Consider the following 12,984-nt stretch of genomic DNA (forward strand, 5'->3'; position numbering starts at 1 on the left):
AAACAACAAAACAAAACCAAAATGTGTGAAAAACTATAAATCAGACGTCAAATGAACAAAAGATGAGTAAGACAGATTTGGTGTGTTTTGTCACTGAGTCACCTGAAGTGAGGACACACTTTAGCTGACAGAAAATGCCACTTTCCTCTGTCTCACCCACAGTGTTGGACTCAAGAGGGGTTTCATCCTCCTTAAGGTGACAGTCTGAGGCAGGTGTGAGTTTTTAGAGTGACAATGCGCAAATATCAACCATCACCCAATTACACACACACAGGCACACACTTGTTCTAAAAAAGTCTTCATTCACAGGCCTGAGTGTCCTGAGAGAAACACATTGGTATTACAGTGTTCTCAAATCATCCCATTCACCCGCTTTTAATAAAGTCTCCGACAGATGGTCCAGTAAATGCCAACATGAACAAAAATTGAACTTTTTCAACTTTAAAATCCCATAAAATCAAAATGGGAGTTTCGTGGGAGTTTAGTCCATATCTGTTAGGTTTAAAGTCGCATTAAATGCTGTTTTAAACATTTAAGCATTTTAAATTGTTTACATTTTTTTGAAAGACTTTTTAAAGTCTTGCAGGAAAATGGGGTAAAAATATTTAAAACCACCTGCCCCCTAAAACCACCTGCCACTGACCTGCAATAGACCAATTATTTGTTTGTAAACATTCGGGATGGGCGCGCATCATGGTTGCAAAAAAACCCCCGGAAAGATAGCCTTTAAGGCTAGAGAATTACATAGATACAGTACAAAATAGTTAGCTTTAAAAAAATTATAGATTATATTGATTAGATGTCATTTTTAAAATGTTCTCAGCATATTACAAGTGCTTGTTACCCAGCGATAAACACTGTAATGAAGTTTTTGTGGTGGCAGAAAATGACAAGTAGCAGTCTATGGAGCCATGAAATAAAAGAATAAAAGGTCAATTTGATTTCATATTTCAAAATTCTGACTTTATTCTCACAATTCCGAGATTATATCCCATGGTTCTAATAAGGACAACGGAGTTTATGCCACACTTCTAGCTTTTTCTCTCAGAACTGACAAACTCACTGTTCTTGAGTTAAATCGAGTTATGAAGTCCAAATTAGGAGATATAAACTTGCATTTGTGAGATAAAATAAATAAATGTTATGTAAAAATGTAACCAGTAATAGGTTTAAATAATATTTCATGCTAGAACTGTAGGGATAATACAATACGTCCCCTATGAACAGTATGTGAAAATTATGTAAACCTATTGTTTAAATCCAATTTATGCTTTGAAAGTAGAGTAATCATAGCAGTTTTCATCCATAGTATGTTCGTTTAAACGTCTGTGTTTAGCTTCAAATTGTTGCTTTGATGACAGTATTCTATACAAATTATTTGCATTTCGACTTTGATATCAAAAGGCACAACAATATTTTTTTACTCTCTTATTTCATATATTTTACCCGATTACCTCCACTTGTTACCAGTGTTTTTCTGCAACCACTATGCATGTGCAGCTGCAAGTGACGTAACTGTGACGTCTACTCCAAATTGGTCTATACAAGCAGCTAATTGTTGTTGAGATGTGATGTCACTTCCTGTTTCAATAGGAAATACATGAAGTCAGGTAGGCAAATTGTGTTTGTTATTGTATTGAGGTCTGGAAAAGAAAGTGAGAGGAGCTTACTTTTTGTGTGTGTGTGTGTGTGTGTGTGTGTGTGTGTGTGTGTTTGTTACTCTGTGGGTAAAGTCTTATTGAAGCAAGTCAGTTCAATTGATGGCCATTTTGGAAATGCTTCAGACGTTTACTAGTTGTTCAAGTGTTTAGGGAAAGAAAGACTTCTCCAAAACTGCAGTTACATTTGTGTAACATATGGCAAATCAATAATTATATTGGGTAACTATGATATAAACACCGCAGGCAAGCCCACTGGTTTTTTAGGCACTAGTCAATTTAGAGAGTTTGGGCTATTTTGCTTGCAGAACATGTCTGCTTTCAGACTAGTGGAAAGAAAACCTGCATAATAGGCATTTCAGTTTTTCTCTCTATCTCTCTTTTTGCATTATTAGATTTCAATTGCAGTACATATCTTTAAAGTCCATATTTCTGAAAATTGTAATTTTTTTCCTTGTACTTTAGCAGAACTTGTGTAATCTTTGTAGTTTTGTACTTATCTACAGGGGTTGGACAATGAAACTGAAACACTGGCCAATATAGTGTTGGAGGTTTCATGGCTATATTTATGCAGCCTGGTGGCCAGTCTTTACTGATCGCACATTCCACCAATAAGAGCAGAGTGTGAAGGTTGACTTTGTGCACCCAATAGCTCAAACATTGTACCCTGAAGGTGGTGCCGTGTATTAGGATTATAATGCACCAATACACACAGCAAGACTGGTGACAAGAGTGATTTGATGAACATGAAAGTAAAGTTAAACATCTCCCATGGCCTGCACAGTCACCAGATCTGAATATTATTGAGCCACTTTGGGGTGTTTTGGAGGAGCGAGTCAGGAAATGTTTTCATACACCAACATCACATAGTGACCTGGCCACTGTTCTGCGAAAGGAATGGCTCAAAATCCTTCTGGCTACTGTGCAGGACTTGTATTTGTCATTCCCAAGATGAAATAATGCTGTATTGGCTGCAAAAGGAGGCCAAACGGCATACTAATTGTGGTGTTTCAGTTTCACTGTCCAACCCCTGTATATCCTGAAGGTTTGTACATATATAATTTCCTGATATACATTGAATTTCTAAAAACACCTCTTGACAGTATTTTCAGATTTTTTGTAGTGATAAACCAAGATACAAAATGTTCTGTGTAAAAACTTTTGACTCTAATAGGTCAACAAATTACAGGAATTTTAAACTTGACTTTATCCAGTGTTCAGATTTGTGCCAATGTGTGCATTCAGGTCATTTTTCAGGTTGGTCTAAAGTTCACTGTAAAGCAGTGGCTTTCAAATGGCTTTGCTTCAGGACTCTAATTTTACATTTGAGCTTAAGTACCAAACACAGCAGCTGTATCTAAACAGACTGGCTCATGTTTTCTTTTACCTTCCCTGGTTTAATTAAGTATGCTGGCATCTGTGTAATTTGGCTAGCTAGATGAATTTGCACCAAAATACAAAGTTTGAAAATGCAAGATTTGAAAGAATTTTCTGCTCCTATCTAGATATTGGTAAGCTTATTTATCAAAAGAAGACATACAGCCCACTTTTGGGTCATGACCACCTAATTTGTATTGTAAAGAACAAACAGTTTAGTTGTGAATACTGTATATCAACCAGATATTTTTCTTTTTAAATCTTTAATGTTGAGCAGCGCAATTTGCATTTAATTTTTTTTTAAAGAGTGGCTCGTCCTTATTCTGTCTCTGGTGCAGGTTTGTACGCTGATAAACTGGCTCAGTGATTTCATTAACTATGCATGCAGGCTACTGATGACAGTTACCCTCAGAGATTCCCTAAGATCACAGATGCGCAAAACAACAGCAGCGAGAAGACGAGCTTCGTTATTAGAGCTCAAATAAACGGTAGCTGTGGAAACACAGTTTTGAGACACATGAATCAGAATGGTATCAGGGTCAGTGCGTGTCGTGAAAATTTGAGCATGCCTGCATGATTTCAAATGAGATGTATCTCAGAGTAACCTGGCGAGGAGAAATAATGACATTGAATTGCATCAGACATGCACTCAGTTGTGGTGATTGTGTGGAATATTTTCCAAAAAAAAAAAAACATTTGTCAATTAGCTGTTGAGATGTAGCTCTGTCATGAAACTCTAGATGGTGCAGGCTGATGGGTCCTTGATATTCACAGCATTTAACTACTTGGCACAAGGTGGTTGGTTCATGTTGCATACGCAGCTAATGAGCTTGCTGCTTTACATTTAAATGGCTGGTTAGCATTCACAAAAGTTACTCTGAAACCCTCCACCTTCCCCAGCTCCACCTGTGTAGATCTGCTACAGGTTATTAAGTTGGCTTGAACTTTTGAGACTAAATTTTAAAATGTATCTCCTCCTAAAGCTTTTAAGCTACAACCACCAAACTTGGCCCAGACCTTCAGACTGGACTAACTCGGGTTACTATATCTTTTCTAACTGATCCAATTTACGGTTTTCGTAAACCAGATTATCAAAACCACCGAAAATCCCATAGACTTTCATTGAGGGGGTGAAAACTTTTGTATTAGTATTATGGTGTATTTGAGATGTTTGTTGCTAAAGCAAAGCTTAACAACTCCCTACTGAAAAAAAAAGCAAAACAGCCTAAGCTGATTGGCTGCTTTGGTTGGTTTTAAAGTGCTTTAAAGTGGTTTTGGCCAATTTTTAGCTGGCCAGGCTGGTCTTAGCTGGTCAAGCTGGGAGACCTGTTAAAAGACAAACCATGCTTAAACCAGCTGTTTTCAGTTTAAACCGGGCTAAGACTAGACAGCCAACCTTTGCTGTTTTTTAGCTGTTTTTTAGCTGAATCGACTGGTTTCAGCTGGTTTAAACATTTTAATCATGCTAACAACATCCTGAAAACATGCTAGCAACTTGCTAATCATGCTAGCAACATAATAATAACATGTTAATTATACTGGTAACATGATAGCAAACATGCTATTAAGTTGCTAATCATGCTAACAACATGCTAATGACATGTTAATTATATTGGAAACAAGCTAGCAACATGGTAGTAACATGCTAATCATGTTAGTAACATGCTAATTGTGCCAGTAACATTTGCTAACCATGCTAGCAACGTGCTAATAACATGCTAATTATAATGGAAACATGCTAGCAACATGCTAATCATCCTAAGATCATGCTTGTAACTTGCTAACCATGCTAGCAACATGCTAATGACATGCTAATTTTTAATGGAATCATGTTAGTAACATGCTAATCATGCTAGTAACGTGCTAATGATGCTAAAATCATGCTAGTAACTTTGCTAACCATGCTAACAACATGCTAATAACATGCTAATTATACTGGAAACATGCTAGCAACATGCTAATCATCCTAAGATCATGTTAGTAACTTGTTAACCAAGCTAGCAACATGTTAATAACATGCTAATTATACTGGAAACATGCTAGCAACATGCTAATCATCCTAAGATCATGTTAGTAACTTGTTAACCAAGCTAGCAACATGCTAATAACATGCTAATTATACTGGAAACATGCTAGCAACATGCTAATCATCCTAAGATCATGTTAGTAACTTGTTAACCATGCTAGCAACATGCTAATGAGATGCTAATTATACTTGAAACATGTTAGTAACATGCTAATCATACTAGTAACATGCTGAATCATGCTAAAATCATGCTAGTAACTTGCTAACCATGCTAGCAGCATGCTAATAACATGCTAATTATACTTAAAACATGCTAGCAACATGCTAGTGACCATAAATATGGGTAGATGCCCTATTTGACCAGTCCAAGCATGTAGATGCGTCTGTCATCTTGGAACAGTCAACTTGACATTATTTACCACACTATAGGATCACAGCCCAACGGCTGTGCAGGACTGTGGCATTTCAAATATTAAGTGATTACTATGGTGAATGACGTCAAGTTGACCATTACAATATGATGGATGGCTTACGTATAACAGCCCATAGAAACAGTCACTAATGAGGCATCTACGTATATCTATGCTAGTAAAATGCTAATCATGTTAGCAGCATGTTATTAACATGCTAATCATACTAGAAACAGGCTAGCAAGATGCTAGTGACTAGTAACCTTAGCAACCACCCTAAGTATCCTAGCAACCGCATATCAACACCCTATCTATCTGTTTTTCTAATAGACTATATTGCCTTCAAAACATTCTGACTTTAATCTTTCAAACTATTTTAAACTGAAAACTATTTCAAACTGAAAGCCATCATTTTCTGGCTAGGCTTTTTCAAGCCAACTTAAAGTTTGTCTATGAACTTTACTATCTAGTTATATATGCTATTTGTGCAGCAGCAGTATGTCTTATCATGAATATACTATAAATATTAACATTATGAGACTTTTATATGGATAGTCTGACAGGCTTCTATTGTCGTTGCATCTAGTCCAGTCAAGTATGCATGGCCGACCAGTCAGCTAGTGAAGTTAACAAGTTTATCTAGATCTTTTCTGGCTATTTATTTGAAGTAAAACCTTAATTGTAGTGCAGACGGTGATGTGCTTTGGCTGTCAGACAGTTTGCAAGTTAAAACTATCCTGGCATATTGAAAACTGTAAGACCGTGGCCCCTCTTGGCCAAATTTGCTTTCCCATCATGTGGGGATTCATTTCGTAGCTCTCAGTCTAGCTTTTATTAAACAGAAGAACGATCTCAATTACACCAGGCTTGCTGGAGACTTATTAGTTGACTATTTTTTAGGCAAACCTAATTTTGCCCATTACAAAGTGCACAAACAGTATTAAACATTGTACACCTGAGCACATCGTTCACGTACAAATGTTTCTGTTGGCACTTTCTGGCTTAATACTGGACTATTTATCATTTTTTCGCAAATTGCAGGTGAATAATGGCACAAAACACAGTAAATGCATTTCATAAAGCAACTGCCAACAATGTACATTTAATGAGTATGTAGCAAAATCGATATCAAAAGCTCTTGTCAAAACCTCTTTCGAGGTCTAATCATCTTAGTCCTCTGAATTTGATGGTTTACAAGAGCACCTTCAAGTCATTAATAAACTATGAAAGTTTGAAGGCCCCCTGAGGAGGTGTTTCTTAAACAAATCGATCTCCTGCCTGATGAAATTTGTACTAGAAACCTGTAGTCATATCAGCCTGAATCGCTCTTAATTATCCCGCATCAGAGAAGTATGTTTTTATCAACATCAATTCGTCCTGTGAAGTGCAAGAAAATGAATTTTCTCAATATTTCTGAGGGAAGTATTTCTGCGATAAGCGTAAGACATTTTTTGATGTTTAAAAACAGAGCTGGAAGAAAGATTGACTGAAGTTCACTGCAGGTGAATGAAAGCGTTCGTCTCAGCTCTCATTACAGGTCTCAGATGCTTACAGATCAGGGCTAATTACTTCTCCTCTGTGTCTTAGCTGTCTTAAATTAGATTTACTTCTACCTTTTCTTCAGACACATCCCATCCATTTAAAATAACCAATTTGTTTAAGCATTGTAAGGCCTGACGCATACGCATTTCAGGCCTTATGTCTGCTGATTTATAGGACTTATCAGAACTCTCTTTCCTAGACCTTTAACGTAATTTTTATGTTCCTGTTGTTTGTTGTTTGTACATCCCAGCTGAGGTTTGTGGTTTAGGTTCAGAGTCAGACTGACATGACTTGAATATTTATTGTCTTTTTTGCAATCTGTAGTCTTCGCCCTTGACAAATGTCTTTGTTTCATTTGCGTAGCAGCAGAACAATAGAAGGAAAGTTTATTCTTGTACACCTCTGTGCATCAGTGTTTAGTGTGTAAACAGCCGCTCGTAGGGTCTCCTAAAACTGCAAACAAATCCAAAACTACAGGAACTACATGAGCAACATTTACATTTTGACAAAAACTGTAGACTATGGAAACCTGTTCCTGGGCTGGAAAAAAACTGAAACTTTTTATCCCACAATCCACTCAGTTATGACAATTCTAAGTTTATATCTCACAATTCAGACCTTTGTTTTCCAGTACTGCAAGATATAAAGTCAGAATTGTGATATTTGAATTCAGAATTGAGAGATTTAAAGTCATAAGCAATATAAAGTCAGAATTGTATAATGTAAATTTAGAATTGCGGAATATAAAATTAGAATCGCACACTATAAATTTAGAATTGTGCGATATCAATTTAGAATTGCATGGTATAAAGAGAGAGTTGTCCAGTATGAAGTAGGAGTTGCAAGATATAAAGCTAAAATTGTGCGATATAAATTTAGAACATATACAGTTAGTGCGATATACAGTTAGAATTGTGCAATATGAATTTGGAACTGTGTGATATACTGTAAAGTTAGAATTGTGCAATATGAATTTGGAATTGTGCGAAACACTGTAAAGTTAGAATTGTGTAATTTAAATTTAGAATTGCATGATATAAAGTTTGAATTGTGCAATTTAAATTTGGAATTGTTTGATATACTGTAAAGTTAGAATTGTGTAATTTAAATTTAGAATTGCGTGATTTAAAATTAGAATTGTGCAATGTAAATTTGGAATTGCATGATATAAAGTTTGAATTGTGCAATATAAATTTAGAATTGCATGATGTAAATTTAGAATTGAAAGATTTAAAGTTATAAGTAATATAAAGTCAGCAGTGCTTGATAGAAAGTTAGAATTGTGCTATATAAATTTGGATTTGTGGAATTCAAAATTGGAATTGGTTGATATAAATTTTGAATTGTGCAATATAAATGTAGAATTGTGCGATATAAAGTTAAAATTACATAATATAAAGTTAGAATTGCGTGATATAAAGTTAGAATTGTGTGATATACTGTAAAGTTTGAGTTGTGCAATCTAAATTTAGAATTGCCTGATATGAAATTTGAATTGCACAATATAAATGTAGTTGTGCAGTATATTTAGAATTGCACAATATATAGTTATAATTGCACAATTGTAAATTTCGAATTATGCACTATGAAATTAGAATTGTGAGATGTTGAGATAAAAATTGTTATATCCGTGCAATTGTTATATGTGTGCGATGTTGAGATATAAATTTGCATTTCTGAGAAGAGAAGTTGGAACTGTGAGATTAACTTGGAATTGCAAGAAAAAAAAAGTCAGAAATGCGTTCAAAAAATTAAAAAATGCATATCGGTTTTGAACTCCTTGCTTGAGCTGTTGTTGAATGAACCAAGACAAACTGAATTTGAGGTTTATTTTATCTGTTCAGTGAAGCTTATTCTGTTAGAAAGAAACTTTTCTGTCTAGTGTGCATGCAGTGCAAGAGGCATTCATATTATGTTTGCATTAAATTTGTTTGTACCCTGGTCATGTGTTTGATGGCTGATCTCTTGAAGCCTCATCCCTAAACGCTTTTATTATTTCATAACTGTTTCTGCTGCAGATCAGAGAAATAAATGTAATCTTTTAATAATGAGATTAAAGAATAATCCTCTGTCTGTTTGTGCGGTGTCGCCGCCGCATGAAAACCAGCAATGCCGAAATAGTTCTGTCGGAACTTACTGCAGTATTAATTTTTTAATCTTCAGTGTTCAATTAAAGCAGGCTCTTTCCATGCCTGTGATCTGCTCTTGGAATCGCCCTGGGGAGAGTCTGTGAGTGTGCATTTTAAACAGATACTATCATATTTGTTAAACAGTTTAACTTGGCTAAATCCCATCCAATGATTGGCAGCATAAGGTTTGATACTTCCCACTTTAAAAAAGTGATAAGCGATCACATTTCCATCTCAGGATGCCTGGAAGATTAATTTAGCTTGTTAGGGTGAGAGTAGTTTCGCATTTAGACTTTTTTTTTTTTTTTTTTTTTTTTTGATATGCAAAGTGCCCAACTATTTTGTATAATAATAATAATAATAATAATAATAATAATAATTATTATTATTATTATTATTATAAATGCATTTACAAATTTAAAATATATAATTTTTTAAATAATTGTTATTATTCAAAATGTATTAGATATGTAATGTATACATTAAGACTAATAAAATATTGTATTAATAATAATCATTAATATTGCTTTCATTTATAAAAAATACCATGTCTATCATTTAATAATAACAACAACAACAACAGTATTATTTATAGTAGTTAGTTACTTCATAGTACTTTTATTTTTAGTATTTAGTAAAGTTAACATTCATAATGCTAAAAAAACGAATTAACTTATTAATAACAATACTGTTTATTATTATTATTATTATTATTATTGTTATTATTTTATTAGATATTTTATTTATAGATTAAAGCTACCAAAAGTTATTTTAATGTTGTAATTGTAGTAGTTTAATAATAATAATAATAATAATAATAAAAATATTACCAATAACAGTAATGCATTTAAATATTAGAAAAATATAATTTATTACTATTATGAATCAAGATGTATTAGAACAATACCTAATATTTAATAATAATAATAATAATAATTATTATTATTATTATTTATAGTATTTAGTTATTTTTCATATTTAGTATAGTTAGTATTTAGAATTATAAAAATCTAGTACAATTATTATTAATAATAATACAATTGATTATTATTAGTAGTAGTAGTAGTATTAGTATTAGTATTATGTTAGCTACTTTATTTATAGATTAAAACTACCAAAAATAATTGTAATGTAATAATAAATGATAAATGAGTTAAATTTTGAACGTGGAGAACCCATTTATGTATACAGTTGTGTTAAAGAAAATCTTGTTTACTTGAGATAAGTCAAAGTCTTCAATATTTTATGCTATGTTTTTTGTGACCTTTAGCGTTCATTGACCAATTCCTTCTCAGAAGTCCTTGTTGTGATCTTGCCATCTTGCTTGTTCTGTCTTTTCTCGTTAAACCAATTAAAAACCTGTACACCCTGACTTCTGTGACTGACATAAATATGCCAGTCAGATCGAAGTTTTTTGTTTTGCAAAAGCTTGACTGTGCAATATGCAGATTTGTCTTGGACTGGTAGTCTTTTTAAATAAATCTTTTCTGTACATATTTGTTTTTTTAGCTCAGTAACTCCCATTATTAGCTATCAGGGGTTGTTCAGTGACCTTTGAGGACTCAAATAAATCATGTTTGTTTCAAAGCAAATATAACATCACAGCTTCAGTCTCACATTAGCACACACGCAGCGCCGATGCCCTTGAGACGACCCCCCTTAGATTCAGTGGCAAGTTTGAGCCTGCTGGCGTTGTGACAGAGACAATCTATTATCTAGCACAGAAAGAGAGTGTGCGGCCCACAGACTGATGGGACTTTCACTAATGTATGCGAGAGACAGAGGAAAGGATCAAGACCAGAAATGAATGGATTCACATTGGAGTGGCGAGAAATGAGAGGAATGCAGAAGGTCTCATGTTTTATTTGTCCGTTATTTCACACCTCTATCCGATCTCGTTTTCCACTTTGTCGTCATATTGAATTTCACTACTTAATGTTCGTTCTCTCTTAGTGGCGGGAAGTCTGTGAGGCTGAACCGTGAGACAAACTAGCCATTTCTGATTGCCGTTAATGCATTTATGCTCCACAGTAGGTGCAACGGTGCTTTCGAATAAACCAACAGATGTAACCACAGTTTAATTGGTTCATGATTGCCTGAAGGGTCTCCAGTATGCCATTGTTTTTCATCTCATTGCAGTTCATGTCTCTGTTATGTTATAATGCATAGTTTATTTTTCCTTTCGCACATGTGGGTCACATTTAAGAAGAATAATTAATTCACATGAGCCCGTTTTACCACTACACTATTTGAATGTTTTCATTTTTATTTATTTACTAATAAATCAAAAGTAGGTCAGTACTAGTGTCTGTGAATATTAAGCTGCAAAAGTACTATTTAAATATGACTCCTTTAAGTTGTGTGTGAATATGTGTGAATGAATGGTGCAGATGCACGGTTTCAGATACTGAAGCGCGTGTGACGCTTGCTGTGTTTTCAGCCTCTGTCGCCTCAGTATAGAAGTACAAGAACATAATCTCACTTTATGAGCATTTTACCATTTCTTTTGAGAAAAACTATTGTCATATTATATACAAACAAAAACTTAAAGGATTTCACAGCAACATGTCAATATAAAAGTTTGGTTTAATTAGAAGAAACTGTGACAGAAATATATTACTCAATGTAATGATAGTACTGCTACTAATCATAAATCGATTAATAAAACATATTTTTTAAGGAATATTTACCAGAAAAATAGTTTGCTAGAATTTATTTACCAAAAAAATTAAAATGCACAACACAGCATTTCAGGAAAAATAAAATAAAATAACAATAATAATGAATTTAGTATAAAATAAATTAATTAGAGATGCTTTTGATTAAATTATAATTTAATAAAACCATTAAAATGGGATCCAGAACATTAATGGAAAACAGTAACACTGAAAAATAAATAAATAAATAAATAAGGCTTTAAAAATTAAAATTTTAAACTCTTAATAAATTGCTGTAAAATTTTGTACGTTTCATGATTTAAATTAATTAGACATGCTTTTTGATTTTTATTTTTTTTTTTTTTAAAAACAGAGTCTAGAAAACTTAAAATGAGGGAATTAAAAAAAAAAATCAGAAATATTTAAACAGGAACAAAATTAAATTTGGAAATGGAAAATTTTATTAATATTTTGAAATTGTTAATATAATAATTTCTGTTTCGACTAATTTTTTACTAAAACTTTTAGTAATTTTGTTGCGTGTTTGTTATTTTTATTTTTATTTTTCATTTTTTTAATGTCTAAATAGTTTTTGTTTTTTAAATATTTATTTATTTATTTATTTATTTATTTTAGTACATTAAATTTTTTTTAAATAATTATATATACTAATTTTAATTTTAATTTTATCATTTTTAATAATTTTTTTAGTTTGTTATATTATTTAAAGGGATAGTTCACCCAATGAAAATTCTGTCATTAATTACTCTCCCTCATGTTGTTCCAAACCCGTAAGACTTTTGTTCATCTTCAGATGACAAATTCATTTATTTTTGATGAAATCCGAGATCTTTCTAATGCGCCATGGTACTCTTGTGAATGCACATCAAAGACTTGAACGGAAGAGAAGAAATTGTTGCATCGAGTGTTTTTTTTTTTTTTTTTTTAGCTTCATAACATTATAGTTGAACCACTGATGTCACATGGACTATTTCATTGATGTCCTTACTACCTTTCCGGGCCTTGAATGTGTCAGTTGTGTTGCTGTTTATGCAGGGCCAGAAATTGAATTTCATTAAAAATATCTTTTTTTTTTTTGTGAAATTTGGGTTTCGAAGATGAACGAAGGTCTTACGGGTTTGGAATGACATGAGAGATGACAGAATTTTTGGGTGAACTAACACT

This window comes from Labeo rohita, chromosome 21, assembly GCF_022985175.1.
Source record: "Labeo rohita strain BAU-BD-2019 chromosome 21, IGBB_LRoh.1.0, whole genome shotgun sequence".
In the NCBI taxonomy this organism is placed as follows: Eukaryota; Metazoa; Chordata; class Actinopteri; order Cypriniformes; family Cyprinidae; genus Labeo; species Labeo rohita.